This window comes from Salmo trutta, chromosome 3 (assembly GCF_901001165.1).
Source record: "Salmo trutta chromosome 3, fSalTru1.1, whole genome shotgun sequence".
In the NCBI taxonomy this organism is placed as follows: domain Eukaryota; kingdom Metazoa; phylum Chordata; class Actinopteri; order Salmoniformes; family Salmonidae; genus Salmo; species Salmo trutta.
In genome coordinates this window covers 60,086,056-60,105,852 of record NC_042959.1, presented here as the reverse complement: position 1 = coordinate 60,105,852, position 19,797 = coordinate 60,086,056, and the positions used below count along the sequence as shown (strand labels likewise).

The 19,797-nt window shown below is 44.8% G+C and overlaps 1 protein-coding gene and 1 long non-coding RNA gene across 4 annotated transcripts in view; one reads left to right on the top strand and one right to left on the bottom strand.

Moving 5' to 3' along the window:
- LOC115181853 (cyclin-dependent kinase 14) overlaps positions 1-19,797 on the top strand; it is a 193,838-nt gene that overhangs the window by 20,130 nt on the left and 153,911 nt on the right. Inside the window, exon 1 of one of the 3 annotated variants that reach the window (XM_029743564.1) lies at positions 4,855-4,866. The exons of 1 other annotated variant lie outside the window; for it this stretch is intronic. The gene's annotated coding sequence lies outside the window, so the exon portion shown is untranslated. Of the gene's footprint in view, positions 1-4,854; positions 4,867-12,600; positions 12,865-19,797 lie in introns of those variants that run through there. One more of the 3 variants, XM_029743563.1, reaches the window with a different exon arrangement.
- LOC115181897 (uncharacterized) lies at positions 2,667-3,242 on the bottom strand. The gene is made up of 2 exons (XR_003873550.1): positions 3,141-3,242; positions 2,667-3,011 (listed from the first exon to the last, which is right to left on the bottom strand). It is a non-coding gene; the product is annotated as an uncharacterized LOC115181897 (long non-coding RNA).

Below are 19,797 nucleotides of genomic sequence, written 5' to 3'. Positions count from 1 at the left end.
TAATAGTGGTTAAGGGAGAGGGGTATAGGCGGTGAATCTCAAACCAGCCCCTCGCCCCGAAACTCTGAAGGTGACTTCTAGGGCTGGGAATTGCCAGGGATCTAATGATACTATGTTATCACGATACTTACACTCTTTGAATAAAGGGTTCCAAAAGGGTTCTGCGGCTGTCCCCATAAGATAATCCTTTTTGGTTCCAGGTAGAACTATTTTGGGTTCCACCCTCTTTGGAAAGGGTTCAACCTGGAACCAAAAGGGGTTCTTCAAAGGGTTCTCCTAAGAACCCTTTTTGGTTCTAGATACAGTGCCTTCAGAAAGTATTCACACCCTTTGACTTTTTCAACATTTTGTTTTGTTACAGCTGAATTTAAAATGGATGAAATTGAGATTTGTTGGTCACTGGCCTACACACAATACCCCATAATGTCAAAGTGGAATGATGTTTATTCAACGTTTTACAAATGAATAAAACATGTTTTGAGTTAATACGTATTCAACCCCTTTGCTATGGCAAGCCTAAATAAGTTCAGGAGTAAAAATTTGCTTAACAAGTCACATTAGTTGCATGGATTCGCTCTGTGTACAATAATAGTGTTTAACATAATTTTTTTTACAACTACCTCATCTCTGCACCCCATACATACAATTATCTGTAAGGTCCCTCAGTCCAGCAGTGCATTTCAAACACAGATTCAACCACAAAGAGGTTTTCAAATGCCTCGCAAAGAAGAGCACCTATTGGTAGATGGGTAAAAATAAAAAGCAGACATTGAATGTCTCTTTGAGCATGGTGAAGTTATTAATTACTATTTGCATGGTGTATCAATATACTCAGTCACTACAAATATACAGGCGTCCTTCCTAACTCAGTTGCCGGAGTTGAAGGCCAATGGTAACTTTAAAACATTTACATAATTTAATGGCTTTGACAGGAGAAATTTGAGGATGGATCAACAACATTGTAGGTACTCCACAATACTAACCTAATTGACAGAGTGAAAAGAAGGAAGCCTGTGCAGAATACAAATATTCTAAAACATGCATCCTGTTTGCAACAAGTTACTGCAAAAAATGTGGCAAAGCAATTCACTTTTTGCCCTGAATACAAAGTGTTATGTTTGGGGCAAATCCAATACAGCACATTACTGAGTACCACTCTCCATTTTTTCAAGCATAGTGGTAACTGCATAATGTTATGGGTATGCTTGCAATCGTTAAGGAACGGGGAGTTTTCAGGATGAAAAGAAACGGAATGGAGCTAAGTAAATCAAATTTGTCACATGCGCCTAATACAACAGGTGTAGACCTTACAGTGAAATGCTTACAAGCCCTTAACCAACAATGCTTTAAGAAGTTTTAAGAAAAAAATAAGTGTTAAGTAAAAAATAAGTAAAAAGTAAAAAATAAAAGTAACAAATAATTAAACAGCAGCAGTAAAATAACAAGCGAGGCTATATACAATGTGCGGGTGCACCGCTTAGTCAAGGTAATTGAGGTAATATGTAAAATGTAGGTAGAGTTAATGACTGCATACATTATAATCAGAGAGTAGCAGCAGTGTAAAATAGGGGTCTGGGTAGCCATTTAATTATCTGTTCAGGAGTCTTATGGCTTGGGGGTAGAAGCTGTTAAGAAGCCTTTTGGACCTAGACTTGGTGCTCCGGTACCGCTTGCCGTTCGGTAGCAGAGAGAACAGTCTGACTAGGGTGGCTGGAGTCTTTGACAGTTTTTATGGCCTTCCTCTGACACCACCTGGTATAGAGGTCCTGGATGGCAGGAAGCTTGGCCCCAGTGATGTAATTAATAAAAACTGTTTTGAGTTAATATGTATTCAACCCCTTTGTTATGGCAAGCCTAAATAAGTTCAGGAGTAAAAATGTGCTTAACAAGTTACATAATAAGTTGCATGGATCCTGACAACCAGTCAGGATGCTCTTGATGGTGCAGCTGTAGAACTTTTTGAGGATCTGAGGACCCATGTCAAACCTTTTCAGTGTCCTGAGGGGGATAGGCTTTGTCGTGCCCTCCTCACAACTGTTTGTGTGTTTGGACCATGATAGTTTGTTGGTGATGTGGATGCAAGGAACTTGAAGCTCTCAACCTGCTCCACTGCAGCCCCGTCAATGAGAATGGGGGCGTGCTCGGTGCTCCTTTTCCTGTAGTCCACAATCATCTCCTTTGTCTTGATCATGTTGAGGGAGAGGTTGTTGTCCTGGCACCACACGGCTAGGTCTCAGACCTCCTCCCTATAGGCTGTCTCATCGTTGTCTGTGATCAGGCCTACCACTGTTGTCGTCTGCTTAACACAGGGGTCGGCAACCCAAAATGTTGAAAGAGCCATAATTGACCAAAAAAAAAAAAAAAAAATCTGTCTGGAGCCGCAAAAAATTAAAAGCCTTATATAAGCCTTATAATGAAGGCAACACATGCTGTAAGTGTCTATATTAGCTATATTAGCCTACTATCAAAATGATAAGTAGGCTACAAATACATAATGAGCATTCATGGTTAAACGTTTATTTTACCTGCAGCGCATCCTGGAGAGAATGACGCACCACGTGACTACTCTGCTGTACGATGGTGCTTTAAGTTTAACTTCCATTATAATATTAATGTATTATGTTTCGTTGCATTGATGAAATTATAGAAATACAATACAGAAATCAGATTTTTGATGTCATTTTTATTTTAGGATTCGAAAAAACAACAACAAAATGTGCAACGTGCATAATAGGCCTCCTGTAATTTCAGACCTCCCCATGGAAATAAAATGCAGTCCTTTTCAATCCTCAATAATACCATACAATCCTCTTCTCTTTTCCCCCTTATCTGGGCAACAGACAGAGTGCAATAAAACAGCAGCCTTTTGAAAAGGTAAAGTATATCAAATTAAAATAATACAGTTTAAGATCGATTTCTGTGCATTATCCACTTCTCTTTAGTTTTCTGAAAATGTGCAGCAGCTCCTCTTCTCTTTTGACACGCACAATACAATGCAGCCATCCTCGGACCTGAGCAACAAAACACAATAATATCCCTATGTGTCATTCCAAATATATACTGACAAAAATCAGAAATCACTTTATAAAAACAGCCACTTTGTTACTAAATATGTGCCTATGACAGGATTGTGTTCTTACCCGTTTAATGTGACTTCTGTTTTCGGACATCACTGGACAGCTTCTCAACATCGGGCATGTAAGATGTAACTTTAATCTTCACCCAGGACTGCAAGCTCTCATCTGTGAGGCGGGTGCGGTATTTGGATTTTATGTAGTTCATGTTTGAGAATATCTGCTCGCACAGGTATGTTGATACAAAGATGGATAATACTCCAAATGCATATTTCTTCATGTTCCTATAACTGTCAGGAAGAATGGAAATGTCTTTCCACGTTACTCTTTTTGTTATTTGACAACTTCTCATTACAAAGCAAACATGCAGGCAATCCTTCTGCATTGGCAATGAAAGCAAATGATTCGGTCCAAGAACTGTGGAATCCTCTGTTCTCCTCAGCTAACTTTCTCTTTTTTCCTTTGGGATCCATGGCCCATGACACACCCGCCGGTTTGTTTGCAACAGCCACCTGTCTGGCACTACGCCGAGCTGAAAGAAACGTGTGTCGCAGGCTATGACGTAAATCTTCGTTGACAGAAATGTTGAAATTAAATATTTATTATACACATTTTTACAGCATTGGATAATAAATTATATTAAAACAAAAAATATATTCACACCATCTTTTTCCATTTTCAGATTTTTGAAAAAGCTCCAGGGAGCCACTAGAGCGGCGCTAAAGAGCCGCATGTTGCCGACCCCCGGCTTAACATAATGATGGTGTTGGAGTCGTGTTTGGCCACGCAGTTGTCGGTGAACAGGGAATACATGAGGGGACTAAGTACACACCCCTGAGGGGCCCCAGTATTAAGGATCAGCGTGGCAGACGTGTTGTTGCCTACTCTTACCACTTGGGGGCGGCCCGTCAGGAAGTCCAGGATCCAGTTGCAGAGGGAGGTGTTTAGTCCCAGAGTCCTTAGCTTAGTGATGAGCTTCGTGGGCACTATGGTGTTGAACGCCGAGCTGTAGTCAATGAACAGCATTCTCACGTAGGTGTTCTTTTTGTCCAGGTGAGAAAGGGCAGTGTGGAGTGCGATTGAGATTGCGTCATCTGTGGATCTGCTGGGGCAGTATGCGAATTGGAGTGGGTCTAGGGTGTCCGGGAGGATGCTGTTGATGTGAGCCATGACCAGCCTTTCAAAGCACTTCATGGCTACCGACGTGAGACTCGTGACTTGAATGATGCAAATCATGTTCCACTTACAAATAAAACAAACATGAAATTCAAATGAACAAGTACCCCGTGCCGTTTTGCAAGATTTAAACCTCAGTAACAGTTAAACATTTAATTTGAGAGGTGTTTCATCTGTTACGTGTCAAGTCTTGAAATCAGACATCAGCAAATGCACGTGGCAAACAGTATAATTAGGCACGCCTCTCCATTCTTTTGTATTAAATTGCACAAACTCCAAACATATCACAGTGCGTGTCGGGATAGCACTTCGCTCTGAAACCTGCAGCCTTGTTGGCTTGGTCAAAGTGGTTATAGGAGGGTCTAATTAGCCCCTACCTACACCCTCGATCATTTTCACTCCCTCAGCTTTCACACTTGTGCAAACGGCGGATTCGCACATGAGTGCGCAAATGGAGTGCCGAGGGCACGGGGGTGATTTGGGATTCAGCCAGGGTCTTACTGCAGTGTCCGACCCCTCCTCTGTCTGTGTGTGTAGTTGTTGGTGATTAGATGTTGAGCAGCAGCTGGTGTCTATATTAAACCCTCTAATTAACTCTGAACGACGGCAGCAGCAGGTTAGTCCGACTCGTTTGGATCACACGCACGCACACACACACAGTCAGATGTAATTATGGAGGATATGTGCTGATTCCCATAACTAACTACTCCTCTGCCCCGGGAAAACATGCCAAACGAACCCAACACCAAACTGTAAATGTCAAAGTCTGAATTATTAATCACTGCAGCAACACATGCTGTTATGACTGCACAATGCTGCATAAATTGACGTTTAATGGGAATTTTAGTCAGTCACAAACGTGATGGGTGTTTTTGTATGCAGGGGGGAAGTTCTTCTGCAGTGAGATCAAATAATTCTCTAGAAAACTCTGAAGATGCAGTCCCATCCATGGATACACTATACTGACATAGTATGTTGCAATTTGGCTGCAGATCACCTCCTCATTCATTCAGTACTGTAGTTTCCACATCCTACTGAATGGAGGAATGGATGTATGGAAATCTCTCTCTGGAAATCTGTCAAAAGCTGCTTTGTTGACAGCCCTGCTTGGCTGAAATGGAGTGATAACAAAGGCTGTCTTTCTTCCTCCGTAGCTCTGTCGCTATCTCTGTGAGGCTGTGACCTCCTCTTATCTAACGCCCGATAAGGCACTTTGTCATTCAACAGTTTACCAGCCAGCAAAGGGGACTGAAGAGTTGTTCTCTCTCTCTCTCTCCATTGAAGATATTTCCTGAGTGTTGCTTGCTACTTCACTTTGATAACAGCAGAATTTTTTTTTGACATTTACCATACCTCGGTTTTACAAACTAGTGGGACAAGACTAGTGTTTTTTGATTAATTCCCCTTATTTTAGTAAAGATTATGTACGGTCTCAACAGAGGGCTAGGAATAACCTATTGGCTTCACTAGAAGGACTGGCTGAACAGAGACTAGGGCCTCTGAGATTATATCACTCCCATGCTTTATGATGTCATTTCCTGCCCTGATGATGATGGGAGAGGAGAGGACTTACCCTTCTCTGTCTTTTATTTATTTTTATTTCACCTTTATTTAACCAGGTAGTCTAGTTGAGAACAAGTTCTCATTTAACAACTGCGACCTGGCCAAGATAAAGCAAAGCAGTGCAAACACAAACAACAACACAGAGTTACACATGGAATAAACAAACATACAGTCAATAATACAATAGAAAAAGTCTATATACAGTGTGTGCAAATGAGGTAGGATAAGGGAGGTAAGGCAATAAATAGGCCATAGTGGCAAAATAATTACAATTTAGCAATTAGACACTGGAGCGATAGATGTGCAGAAGATGAGTGTGCAAGTAGAGATACTGGGGTACAAAGGAGCAAAATAAATAAAATAAATAACAGTATGGGGATGAGGTAGTTGGCTATTTACAGATGGGCTATGTACAGGTGCAGTGATCGGTGAGCTGCTCTGACAGCTGGTGCTTAAAGTTAGTGAGGGAGACAAGAGTCTCTGAGTCGTCTGACCCCAACATTACTTAGAGTTGTATCACAGTTGGTGGACTAAGGATGAATGAATGGCCTGAGATGAATCTCTCTCATGTGATGGCACAGCAGTTAAAACTTTGTTTGTATGGAAAGTGGCCAATGAATTAGTCAATCATTGTTCTAAACCTTTCTGACCCTGTGGTAGAGCATGCTGTCATCCTAGTGGTATGGTCCAATGCCCCGTCTCTGTTACTCAGTGTTGAGATTCTCAACTTGAGAACAGAGATTCTCTCTTAACGGCACTGGATGAGACTGGTGTCAGTCACATTCTGTGTGGACAATGCTCTGATTGAATAGGACTCTAGTCTATAATGGAGGTACCAATAGTACAGAGATGGGTTCATATGTTTCTGAGGCATTGCTTTAATATGGCATGTCAACGACAGTCTTGTCACCTAATAGTCTCTTGATATTGGCAGTTGTGGCACATTCTTGTTTGATAGTGTTAATCAATGCACTGCTCCTCTGACTGTGCTGATCTTGTCTCACCTGTTGGTGGGTCATTGCCATCTACTGGTCACATGATGCTCAGAGTTAATTTAACGTTTATTTGTAGTTTTGTCTCGTCGTGTTGTGGTCGTTCACAGTACAAATCTGTCCCTTCTGTCTTTGAGCAACAATCACTAGTCAGCAAGTTAGACAGTAGTTAAGACCAAATCTAACTTGAAAGGTAGAGTCCGCTGTCATTTGACTTTCTGCTGAAAGTGCTCCTAATAACAGGCTTAGGTCTTGCCTCTTTTCTCTCAGCAGTCTGAAATGCCATTCAAGTTTATTCACCCTTCATTTGAAACCATCTTCCTGCAAATTACTAGTCCGCTCTCACTTTAGAAATCCATCCAGCCAGTCGACTTGATAAACTCAGCACCACCACCCAGAACCACGTAACGTTCCGTTGTTACAAAGGAGGATCCTCTCTGAAGTCATACATAGCCCCATATCCCTACACTTCTAGTGAACCTCAACCTCGGTGATTCTCCTCTCTCCTCCGGGTCCATCTGAAGGCAGTATGAAGCAGGGTCATCCCAAGGCCAATCCACTGTTAGATGTCTTTCTCTAGCCCTATGACTCTATGGCTCCCAGACTTCTCCTCTTTGTGGATGATGCTAGCTCAGCTACCATCTCTCTGAGAGTTCATCTGTACTCCTGTAGCCGTTGTGCCGCATCCCAAATGGCTCTCTATTCCATATGTAAATCACTACTTCTGACCAGGGACCATAGGGTTCTGGTCAAAAGTAGTGCACTATGTAGGGAATAGGGTCCCATTTAGGACACAGCGTTGTACCCAGAGCTGCTCAGTGATGAATAGAATAGGGATTATAGCTCTTCTTCTTTCAGTTCAGCTGGCGTTGACTCCGAAGCAGAGTCTTATTCATGTCGCTGGGATTGCAGTTATCAGCCTGAGTGATTTGCATTTTAAAGTCAGCAACAAAGCCACAAAGCTTCAGGGTGATTCTTCACTAGCAAACAGACAGACAAGACAGGCCAACTGATGAGCTATTTGTCCATTCCCGCTGTTAAGAAGTAATTGTGTGAAGACCACGTCCCCTTAGGCCCCGAGGCTATAGGTGTTGTTTCATTAATCAGTCTTCAATTAATTTGCAACACTGAGCTGTGGAGGCAATCAGCAGGATTTCCAATAAGCAGTGTTGTGTTTAGTGGTGTTTTTGCGGCTGGGTGTGTTATGTCTTGGTGTTTGTGATTGGGTCTCTTCTATTGATCTGATGTTGCCTGGGCCCAGGGAGGGAGGGAGGGAGGGAGGGAGAGGGAGACAGAGAGAGAGAGAGAGAGAGAGAGACTTCTGGAGGGGAGCCAGGGGCGTGTCACCAGCAACCTAATGCAGAAGGGGGAGGGAGGTGGAGGAGAGGGGAGATGTGCTATCTGAGTTCAAGAGGAGTATCACTGCACACACACACACTTGTTTTTTTCTATCCTCGTGGACACCAAACATTTATTTTTATTCCAAATCCTATTTTCCCTAACCCGTAACCCAAAGCATAAACCTAACTCCTAACCCTAAACTTAACCCCTAAACTTAAAATAGCCTTTGTCCTCGTGGGAAATGTCTGCATTAGGGAGAATGTTCCTTGTTTTACTATCCTTATGAGAATAGAACAAGACCACACACACACAAACACACACACACCAAAACAAACAGCTGGACTGAGAAAAGCACCAGCTGTGTGGTGGTTTAGTTTGTCTTGTGTAGGATGTTGCTGTACCTCATCATGGCTGATGTGAAGTGGATATGGGGTTTTTGCTGTGTTATATGCTTTTGCCCTTGGAGAACTGTCTCCTTCCTCAGAGAGGTAAATCAGTCAGGGATCGGAATGCTCTGATTGGCCTTATTCTGTTACAAGGGGAGGAGTCTAATATATATTCACTTTGTATATTTGAAATATATAGCTACTCCCTTATTCTCACTGTATAAATAATACAAAATGATTTCACTGTATGAATACAGCATCACAGTCAGGCTCTAAGATGAAATATATTGTGTATGGTGCCCAGGCAGGGCTAAGCCAATTATAGCAGGCAGTGTGATGCAGATGTGATGTTCACTGGCAGTATGAACACAGTGAGCTGGTTTTAATGGTCTTCCTAATGGCTAGTAGGGCTGTTGCTTTCCTCTCATCTGCTTACAAAGTTGGCCAACTGAAGTTGAACTCTAGAATTATCATATCTGTGCATATGTGAAGTCAGCCATTTTAGTCCCTGTCCTTCCCTGTCAATGAAACATGAATGACCACAGAGATGCATCAGCCTGTAGGCAAACAATACAAGGTTATACTGTCTCTGTGCTATCTACGTTTCAATACATTAGCTTATGTGTCACTGACACATTGCTTTACTGCTATTTCATTTGACTTTGTTATTTGCTAAGTTTTTATTACTGAGGAGTTTCCTAATGATATGGACTCGGATGATAATTCCTTCATTTGTACTGAGGAAGTCCTGCCCAGGGAGTGTGGTGTCTTCTCTCTGTCATCTCACGGCCCAGAAACATGAATGCATCCCGTTATAAGGCAGAAGTTTGGGCAGAAGTTTGCAACTGAAAGCCGCGTCGGTACAAAAGCCCTGTGATCCTAAATGACACGGCCTGTGATTCTGAAGCTTGTTTCATTAGACTTCCAAATGAGATAAATTGACTTGTCACTTAGGAGCGCCAGGAACAGTACACAAAGAAATGCTTAACTTGTCTTAATTCAGTAACTGTTAACTTACATCAGCAATCTTAATGAGACCCAGGCGGTTTGAAGAGATCTGTACCAAACAATATACACACTGAATATATTCAGTTTGGAGGGGAGTTTATTGGTGTCTAGTATTTTATAGGAAGCAAGATGATTTAAACTGAAATAACATATTTAGTACCATCCAAAAGGGTTTGAAAAATAGCAAGCGGCACCTACTGCATAGGATATATCAGTACTATAGTATATCAGCAGTATGTAGCTTTTCATGTCTTTGACGATGACACCACAGTCCAACCACTTCACCTCCATTTCCTCCACCACCTGTTGATTGATACTTAACCACATTGTCTTTCCTTGTTGTGACTGATGTGTTTCAGTAATGTGTCCGGGGTGTTATCTGGTGGTTGGTTAGGATGCTGGTGTTCAGCTGTCTGATATGGAGAGAGTGTTATTACATTACCCTTCTCCTGATGGATGGGAGGATGGAGGGAGAGAGTGATTGAAGCGCAACCCAGGCCCTGGCCCTGTAACCTGAGAAAGATAATCTCTCTCTCTCTCTCTCTCTCTCTCTCTCTCTCTCTCTCTCTCTCTCTCTCTCTCTCTCTCTCTCTCTCTCTCTCTCTCTCTCTCTCTCTCTCTCTCTCTCTCTCTCTCTCTCTCTCTCTCTCTCTCTCTCTCTCTCTCTCTCTCTCTCTCTCTCTCTCAGCCCTGAAAACAAGGGAATATATACAGACAACACATGAGAGAGAGGGAGAGGGAGAGAGATGTAGTGCGAGTGGATGGGAGGAAGGAAGTCATCTGTCAAGATGAGTTATGATGCATGGCAGGGATGGGAGGGAGTAATGATGATTGGAGGACTTGTAGGGTTGCTGTAGACTCCAGTGGATATCCAGATTGCTTTTCTCCTCTGGGAGCCCAGCTGTGTGAAGGGGGGAGAGGAGAGGAGAGAGGGATGGATGGATAGCAGTAGTGGTGAATGGTGAAAGGCTGAAGGGCATGCCGTGTCAGCGCGGATGGAGGGATGGAAAGGATGGATGACAGGAGAGAAAAGGGCAGGCCAGAGGGCACTGCTACTGTGTTGCTCCCAGTCAGATGAATCTCTCTCTCTGGTCTATCAGCCCCCCGCTGTGTCTCTAGCCCCACTTCCTCTCACTTCCTCTCCCTTTAACCCCCCTTTCATCATCATCATTACACAGGCCCTCAGCCATACCCCTTCCTTCCCTCTCTCTCTCTCTCTCCCTTTCCGCTGGTCCTTCTGGTTTCCTGTGTGTGTGTGTGCGTGTGTGCGTGCGTGCGTGTGTGACAGGCAGGGTGTCCTGTGTGTCCTAAATAATACATGAGCCAGAGCCCTCTTGGATTCTCCACCCACGTACTAGCACCCTCCAACACTGCCAGGATGCCTCCCTCAGTGTGTGTGACTGTGCATGCATGTTTCGGATAAAGCATTTAGTTAGTTCAGGCAGCTTATTGTTCCTGTCAGTGGATGTCTACATGTCTTGTAGGATATCCTCAGTTGTTATGTTGATATATGTACAATAACAGATAACCAGCTTGCTTGACCCGGATGTCAGCCGCACCAATATGTCGGAAGAAACACTGTTTGATTGACGATCGGAGTCAGCTTGCAGGCGCCCAGCCCTGTCACAAGGTGTTAGATGCTAAGGGAAGCCCCACCGGCCAAACCCTCCCCTACCCCGGAGGCGCTGAACCATCGTCCTATGGGGCTCCTGGTCACGGCCGGTTGTGGCACAGCCTGGGATGGAACCGCAGGCTGTGGTGGCGCCTCACTGCGGTGCGGTGCTTTTGACCGCTGCGCCACCCAGGACTCCTTTTACCGATTTAATATTGTATTAGGATGCTAAGTGTTTCCTGAATTATATTCCATGATTGCCAGGGTAGAATGCCCATTTGTTAGCCTCGAGATACAACATTGTTAATGTGGATTTCACGCTTTTCTGCCTGTTATCAAGCTTCCCTGTAGCTCAGTTGGTAGAGCATGGTGTTTGCAACACCAGGGTTGTGGGTTCAATTCCCACGGGGGGCCAGCACAGAAAAAAATGTATTGTATGAAATGTATGCATTCACTACTGTAAGTCGCTCTGGATGAGAGCGTCTGCTAAATGACTGAAATGTAAATGTTAATGAAGAGCCTCCACAACACAATGGACACACTCTGGTTCCTGTGGCAACACATCAGTCAGGGTCATCCATGAGATGGAGAGAAAGAAAAAGATAGGTAGAAGAGGAGAAAGGGAGAGAGAGAACGAGAGCGGTAGCGTGCAAGACTGATACTAAGAAAGCGAGAGAGTAATATTTCTCTCCCTTTATCTGTGGTTTGTGGTGTACTATGTGACAGGGTCATGATGTTGGCGTTTTCACAAATTGAGCTGTCACAGTGGAAGATAATTATTTGACCTCTATACCCTATCTGAATCGCGCGCGCGCACACACACATACATACATACATACACACAAACCCCTACTTCCATATGGAAAATTGAAGAGACAATATCAGATGAATGTATACTGAATGCAATATGTTGTGAGAGCTACGGAGAGAGGCTAAACCCTGACAGCACTTAAGGAGTGTCTCCCCATGCATCTCTCCTCTGTGATTGCTGTTGATGCTTCTCATCCAAGGCTAGATTAATGAATGCAGGCTGGCAGGCAGGCTGGCAGGGTAAGTGCTGCAGCCTAAGTGTATACTGTACTGTGCTATACAGAGAGAAGAGAGAGAGAGAGAGAGATAGAGGAAAGATAGACACAATCGATAGTGTTTGAGCCCTTCTCTCCCTTTTGCCAGCCCCAGCTCAGCCCCGGCTCAGCGCACACATGGGCTAACCCAGCTACACTGCTACACTGCTAATGCTGATGCTGCAGACACTGCTGCTGCCACAGTCTGCTTCCTCAAACTCCACCGGCCGCACCATCTCTCATCGCTAAACGGGGGCCGCCGGTGCTCCAGGATCGCTGACATGGACACAGGAGAACCCCTCAGCCATCTGCTGCGTCACAGCCCGTCTCCTAACGCACCTCTCGTCTCAAATCACAACGTATCATCTCTCTCCGCCCAGCGCCCGGGAGGATTGTGACGCGTCAGTCTGCCACTTCTCCCCCTCCAGTTTCACTCCCCCCTGTGTTGTAGTACAATCTCCTCGTTTCCAACCTGCCAGGGCTAGCGGGAGAGAGAGGAAGAGAGAGGGAGAGAGAGAGCAAGGGATAGAGAGGGAGATGTTTTGAGTTTGTTAGCAGGGAAATGAGAGGAGAGTGATTGGTGTTAGTGGAGCGGTGTGTTTCGTCTGCTCTCCAGAGAATCCCAGGTGAGCTGCGTCCTGCTATAAGGTAAGAAGACAAACTGATGATTTCTACTCCTCCTCCTCCCCAAATCCCTAGTTTCCTCTCTCCCTTCATCCCTCTCTCGCTGTAGAGCTTGCAGGTGTGTGTGTGTGGCGCTCAGCCGGAATAGTATTCCCCAGACACATCACACACATGCTGTACAGTACGTTAGATGGGCATGTAGAGAAATAGAGGAGTAGCAGCAGTGCTGTGTGTGGGTGTGCATGTGGGTGCGTGAATGTGTATGTGCATCTCTCTCTGTGTGTGTGTGTATGTGTGTGGACCATGATGAGCTCACATGCTAGCTCCACGCAGGCCCACCTGAGACTATCTGTGTGTGATAGGGATTAGGGAGGATGTGACGAGGTTATGTAGACGCAGGGGGGAGGGGTTGTGTGGGGAACACGGTGGGCTGACTCTGGAACTCTGGAAAGCCTCATCTGCAGTTTCTGTACAGGTTCTTTACGTTGCATTCATTCAGCGAGCACAAACGAGAGCATCTTTAGTCTTCTTTCTGCCTCTCTGTCTCTCGTCTCCTCCCTCCCTCCTTCCCTCCCTCAGTGCTAGAAGGTATGTTTCCATTGTTGTGCTGCGAGGTGCTGATGTTTACCCGTCTGAATGGCTACTCTGTAGCAGTGTTTGCTGCTCACATGTCACGCTGGTCTGAGTGTGCGTCGGACCGAGCGATGCCACTCTCCCATCTGTGTTAACGCCTCACAGAACGCTACTGAGGCAGAGAGGCTGTGCCTTGGGCTTTTCTGCAGGGCCATATGACACAACGGACATTCTTGTCTTTCTAAGGAGATGGGAGAAGAGAAATGAACAGAAACGCAGCCGCAGCCCTCCTCCAATGGCTCGAGGGTTTAGCCTGGTTGAAGGGCGATAGATACTTTTGAAATGTATATTTATTATATCTATCACCGTCCAACCAGACTAAACCATCGAGCCATGGAGGGGGGTTGCTGCTGCTTTTCTCTTCCCTCTTCTCCTTAGAAAGACCAGAAGAGAACAGGGACTGATTTCAGAAAGAGAGTGATGAGGACAAAAAGGGAGGGAAAGCGACGAGGGAAATAAGAGAGGAGTGGATGAGAGAGTCAAGTGGTTAGGAGAGGGAGGAAGAGGGGAAGAAGGCAGAGAGGCCTAAGGAGGAATGACTGGTTCTACATGCTTAGAGAAAAGGGAATCCAAAAGGGTTCTTCGGCTGTCCCCATAGAAGAAAACCTGTTTTGGTTCCAGGTAGAACCCTCTGTGGAAAGAGTTCTTCAGGAACCCATAAGGGTTCTACCTGGAACCCATAAGGGTTCTACCTGGAACCAAAAGGGTTCTACTTGGAACCAAAAGTTCTACCTGGAACCAAAAAGGTTCTTCAAAGGATCTCTATGCAGAGAGCCGAATGACCATTTTAGGGTCCAGAGAGCACCTTTTTTTCTACGAGTATAGGGCCTAAGTTGAAGTGGTGCTCTTTTGATAGTGAGTTATGAGAAGGCCATTGTCTGGGTTCAAACCTAAGCCCTTTACACTTCCTGTAATGCACAGAGTCTATTCTGCTATGAAGCCAGATTTAGACTGTTTGATCTTCCAGATCAGGTCCAGGCAACGCTGTTCTTGGAGTGCCACAGATACTGCAGGATTTTTCCTCCAACTAGGCTCCACACTGAGCTACTAAGTTAATTGATCAGTTCAGTGTATGCCTCAATTCAACCACCTGTCCTACCTGCAGCGCTCCAGGACCAGTGTTGCCTACCCCCTGTTCCAGATATTGATCTATCATGTATGCTGCCCCTCCGCCTTACCCTTCCCGGTGGTATATGTACATATCGTGTTAGTAATCTCTGTTCTGTTTAGGTCAGATCCATTTCTATAGAGAACAATGGTAGCCTTAGTACTATGATAATGATTCATAATATGGAGACTGTAGGCTCCATTGAAGTGATAACCATTGATGAATTGATTATAAACCCATTGAATGAATATGTATTTCTATGGTGCTAAGCTACTATGAGAGAGGAGAAGAGAAGGGTCACTTCAACCTGGTGTGATAAATACTACAGCACTTATCTGTCTGGGGGCAGTTGCCTATGCATTCATTCATCTCTGATTCACTGCTACTTTCATAAAAGGAGGGAAATATGTCTTAATCGTCATGGAGACGAGTTTCTAATGACTCAATAATCACTAATGACTCACTCTCTATATTTTGTTATGCATATTTAGTGGTTCACACACAGCAGCTGTTTTAGTTGGAGTGGTATGTCTCGTAGTAAATGGGGATCATTTACTGTAGGAAGACCAACCACTTGCATCCAGTAGAAAAGCATGGAAGAACCATTAACTGATACAACTGTATTGGTATCAGTGCATCACCGGACTACTGCTACACTTGCTGAAGTTCGAATGCCCACTAAACCCACCTTACCTACTGCAAAGACCCACCCAATCCACCCCACCATGTTCAAAGTCAACCTATCCTCACTTGCCATTCAGAAGACTGTCTGTTTCTGGCTCTGCAGGACTAAAGCCAAGCCAAGCCACTCTACAGAATGAGAAGACTCCCTCTAGATGGCCGGCCTCCCAGTCCCTCCCTCTCGTCTGGAGACAGACGTAAATCTATCTTATTATTCCTCTAACAATAATGTCTTCAGACAAGCCCAGCCTAGCCCAGCGCTGAACCTCTTACAGTAGTGTCAGTAAGGCTGAACCTGTTACAGTAGTGTCAGTAAGGCTGAACCTGTTACAGTAGTGTCAGTAAGGCTGAACCTGTTACAGTAGTGTCAGTAAGGCTGAACCTGTTACAGTAGTGTCAGTAAGGCTGGACCTGTTACAGTAGTGTCAGTAAGGCTGGACCTGTTACAGTAGTGTCAGTAAGGCTGAACCTGTTACAGTAGTGTCAGTAAGGCTGAACCTGTTACAGTAGTGTCATTAAGGCTGGACCTGTTACAGTAGTGTCAGTAAGGCTGAACCTAAGCCAACAGTCATTCTGTCCTGGACCAAAACCTCAACAGAAACACATTCTGTCAGATACTACATCCAACACTTCAACACTTATAAATAGAGGGGAGGTTTTAGTTGTGACATGTTACGTCTAGTGGATTAGATCACCTTGTTCTACTTATTGATCCATTGTTGGTCTCCTCTCCTTGTTCTGGTTGGTTCTGAACTATAGCTGAGCTGGGTTGCTGGCATTGGTCTAGAGTAGGGAGAGATCCACACTGGAGTTTGTAAGTGTCAGAGCGATTGGTCTGAGTGACCCTGCGTGCTTCTGGCTCCTTAGGCTGGAAGTGCTGGGGAAGCCTGCCAATTTACTCATTAATATGTCAGAATTTTTTATCCTCCATCTTCATCCAAATCAGAGCCAAGTTCTCTCGGTACTAATCAGAGGGAGGAGGTGGAGGTGAGGCCTGGGCCTCTGGTTGGCTGGCTGGATGGTTAGCTGACTGGCTGGCTGGCTCTAGATGGACAAAGGGTTGTATAACTCACACAACCTATAGATACCTGTGAGAGGGATGGATGGAAGGATTAAGGGGCAGAGGGATTGAGGGGCAGAGGGATTGAGGGACAGAGGTATGGATGGATGGAGGAATGTAGGGTGGAAGAACAGAGGGATACAGTTCTGTTTTGTGGACAGCTGTAAAGAGTCTGGTTTGCTCTATTTGAATTTGTGTTTTATTCTAGTCAGGCTTATTAACCAATGATTTATACACTAGATGTCATATGGGGACACTGTGTTGAAGCCATCGTGCCTCCATCTTGAAACTCCCTCACTGTTTAAAAAAATATATTTTGGAAGTTATAGAAATACGTTTATTAATGCCTACATTTGTTTTTGGCACATTTATTATATTACAGACACCTTAATAAATAAATATAATACTTCAATACATGTAATTTAGTCCTTGAAACATTTCATTGAAATACTGTAGAATCCCATTATTCCTATGGAGGACTTCTCCTACTGGGGTGTGCCAATATGGCCGACCGGTGGCTTCAAAGCCTCTTAATGGCTAATACATAGCAATCGGCAATCCAGGGTTTATATACATCATTCTTATCAACCCAGCTGTGGCAAAGATACTGTAGCTAAGTGGATTGGGAAAAATTTAGAAAATCACCTACCTTTCCCAAAGCCTAACCCAATGTCCAGTCTTACTGTATCTGAACCTCTTTTCCCCATCCGCTAACTCTAGCCCAGCCTCATCTTGTATCTCTATAGAGGGCTACAGCTACTTTCCTCTCTGGGAGATGGTTTTAAACCACAGAAACATCTTTTCCAATAACTCGACAGTGCTACGATCAGTTTCTAACAAAACCCATTTTACATAAATAACTTATTGTGAATAATAAACCCAATATATACAGTCATTGTAATGAACACAGCTCATCTGGCTATGAGCAGTCACTGTGATGTAATGAACACAGCTCCTCTGTCTATGAGCAGTCACTGTGATGTAATGAACACAGCTCCTCTGTCTATGAGCAGTCACTGTGATGTAACAAACACAGCTCCTCTGTCTATGAGCAGTCACTGTGATGTAACGAACACAGCTCATCTGGCTATGAGCAGTCACTGTGATGTAATGAACACAGCTCATCTGGCTATGAGCAGTCACTGTGATGTAATGAACACAGCTCATCTGGCTATGAGCAGTCACTGTGATGTAATGAACACAGCTCATCTGGCTATGAGCAGTCACTGTGATGTAACGAACACAGCTCATCTGGCTATGAGCAGTCACTGTGATGTAACAAACACAGCTCATCTGGCTATGAGCAGTCACTGTGATGTAACAAACACAGCACATCTGGCTATGAGCAGTCACTGTGATGTAACGAACACAGCTCATCTGGCTATGAGCAGTCACTGTGATGTAATGAACACAGCTCATCTGTCTATGAGCAGTCACTGTGATGTAATGAACACAGCTCATCTGGCTATGAGCAGTCACTGTGATGTAACGAACACAGCTCATCTGGCTATGAGCAGTCACTGTGATGTAATGAACACAGCTCATCTGGCTATGAGCAGTCACTGTGATGTAATGAACACAACTCATCTGGCTATGAGCAGTCACTGTGATGTAATGAACACAGCTCATCTGGCTATGAGCAGTCACTGTGATGTAATGAACACAGCTCATCTGTCTATGAGCAGTCACTGTGATGTAATGAACACAGCTCATCTGTCTATGAGCAGTCACTGTGATGTAATGAACACAGCTCATCTGTCTATGAGCAGTCACTGTGATGTAACGAACACAGCTCATCTGGCTATGAGCAGTCACTGTGATGTAACGAACACAGCTCATCTGGCTATGAGCAGTCACTGTGATGTAACAAACACAGCTCATCTGGCTATGAGCAGTCACTGTGATGTAACAAACACAGCTCATCTGGCTATGAGCAGTCACTGTGATGTAACAAACACAGCTCATCTGGCTATGAGCAGTCACTGTGATGTAACGAACACAGCTCATCTGGCTATGAGCAGTCACTGTGATGTAACGAACACAGCTCATCTGGCTATGAGCAGTCACTGTGATGTAACGAACACAGCTCATCTGGCTATGAGCAGTCACGGTGATGTAACGAACACAGCTCCTCTGGCTATGAGCAGTCACTGTGATGCAACGAACACAGCTCATCTGTCTATGAGCAGTCACTGTGATGTAACGAACACAGCTCATCTGGCTATGAGCAGTCACTGTGATGTAACAAACACAGCTCATCTGGCTATGAGCAGTCACTGTGATGTAACAAACACAGCTCATCTGGCTATGAGCAGTCACTGTGATGTAACGAACACAGCTCATCTGGCTATGAGCAGTCACTGTGATGTAACAAACAAAGCTCATCTGGCTATGAGCAGTCAAAATCAAATCAAATCAAATTTATTTATATAGCCCTTCGTACATCAGCTGAAATCTCAAAGTGCTGTACAGAAACCCAGCCTAAAACCCCAAACAGCAAGCAATGCATGTGAAAGAAGCACGGTGGCTGGGAAAAACTCCCTAGGAAAAACTCCTGAGAAAGGCCAAAAACCTAGGAAGAAACCTAGAGAGGAACCAGGCTATGAGGGGTGGCCAGTCCTCTTCTGGCTGTGCCGGGTGGATATTATAACAGAACATGGTCAAGATGTTAAAATGTTCGTAAATGACCAGCATGGTCAAATAATAATAATCATAGTAGTTGTCGAGGGTGCAACAAGCACGTCCGGTGAACAGGTCAGGGTTCCGTAGCCGCAGGCAGAACAGTTGAAACTGGAGCAGCAGCATGGCCAGGTGGACTGGGGACAGCAAGGAGTCATCATGCCAGGTAGTCCTGAGGCATGGTCCTAGGGCTCAGGTCCTCCGAGAGAAAGAAAGAAAGAGAGAAAGAGAGAATTAGAGAGAGCATATTTACATTCACACAGGACACCGGATAAGACAAGAGAATACTCCAGATGTAACAGACTGACCCTAGCCCCCCGACACATAAACTACTGCAGCATAAATACTGGAGGCTGAGACAGGAGGGATCAGAAGACACTGTGGCCCCATCCGATGATACCCCCGGACAGGGCCAAACAGGCAGGATATAACCCCACCCACTTTGCCAAAGCACAGCCCCCACACCACTAGAGGGATATCTACAACCACCAACTTACCGTCCGAAGACAAGGCCGAGTATAGCCCACAAAGATCTCCGCCACGGCACAACCCAAGGGGGGGGCGCCAACCCAGACAGGAAGACCACGTCAGTGGCTCAACCTACTCAAGTGACGCACCCCTCCCATGGACGGCATGGAAGAACACCAGTAAGTCAGTGACTCAGCCCCTGTAAAAGGGTTAGAGGCAGAGAATCCCAGTGGGAAGAGGGGAACCGACAAGGCAGAGACAGCAAGGGCGGTTCGTTGCTCCAGCCTTTCCGTTCACCTTCACACTCCTGGGCCAGACTATACTTAAT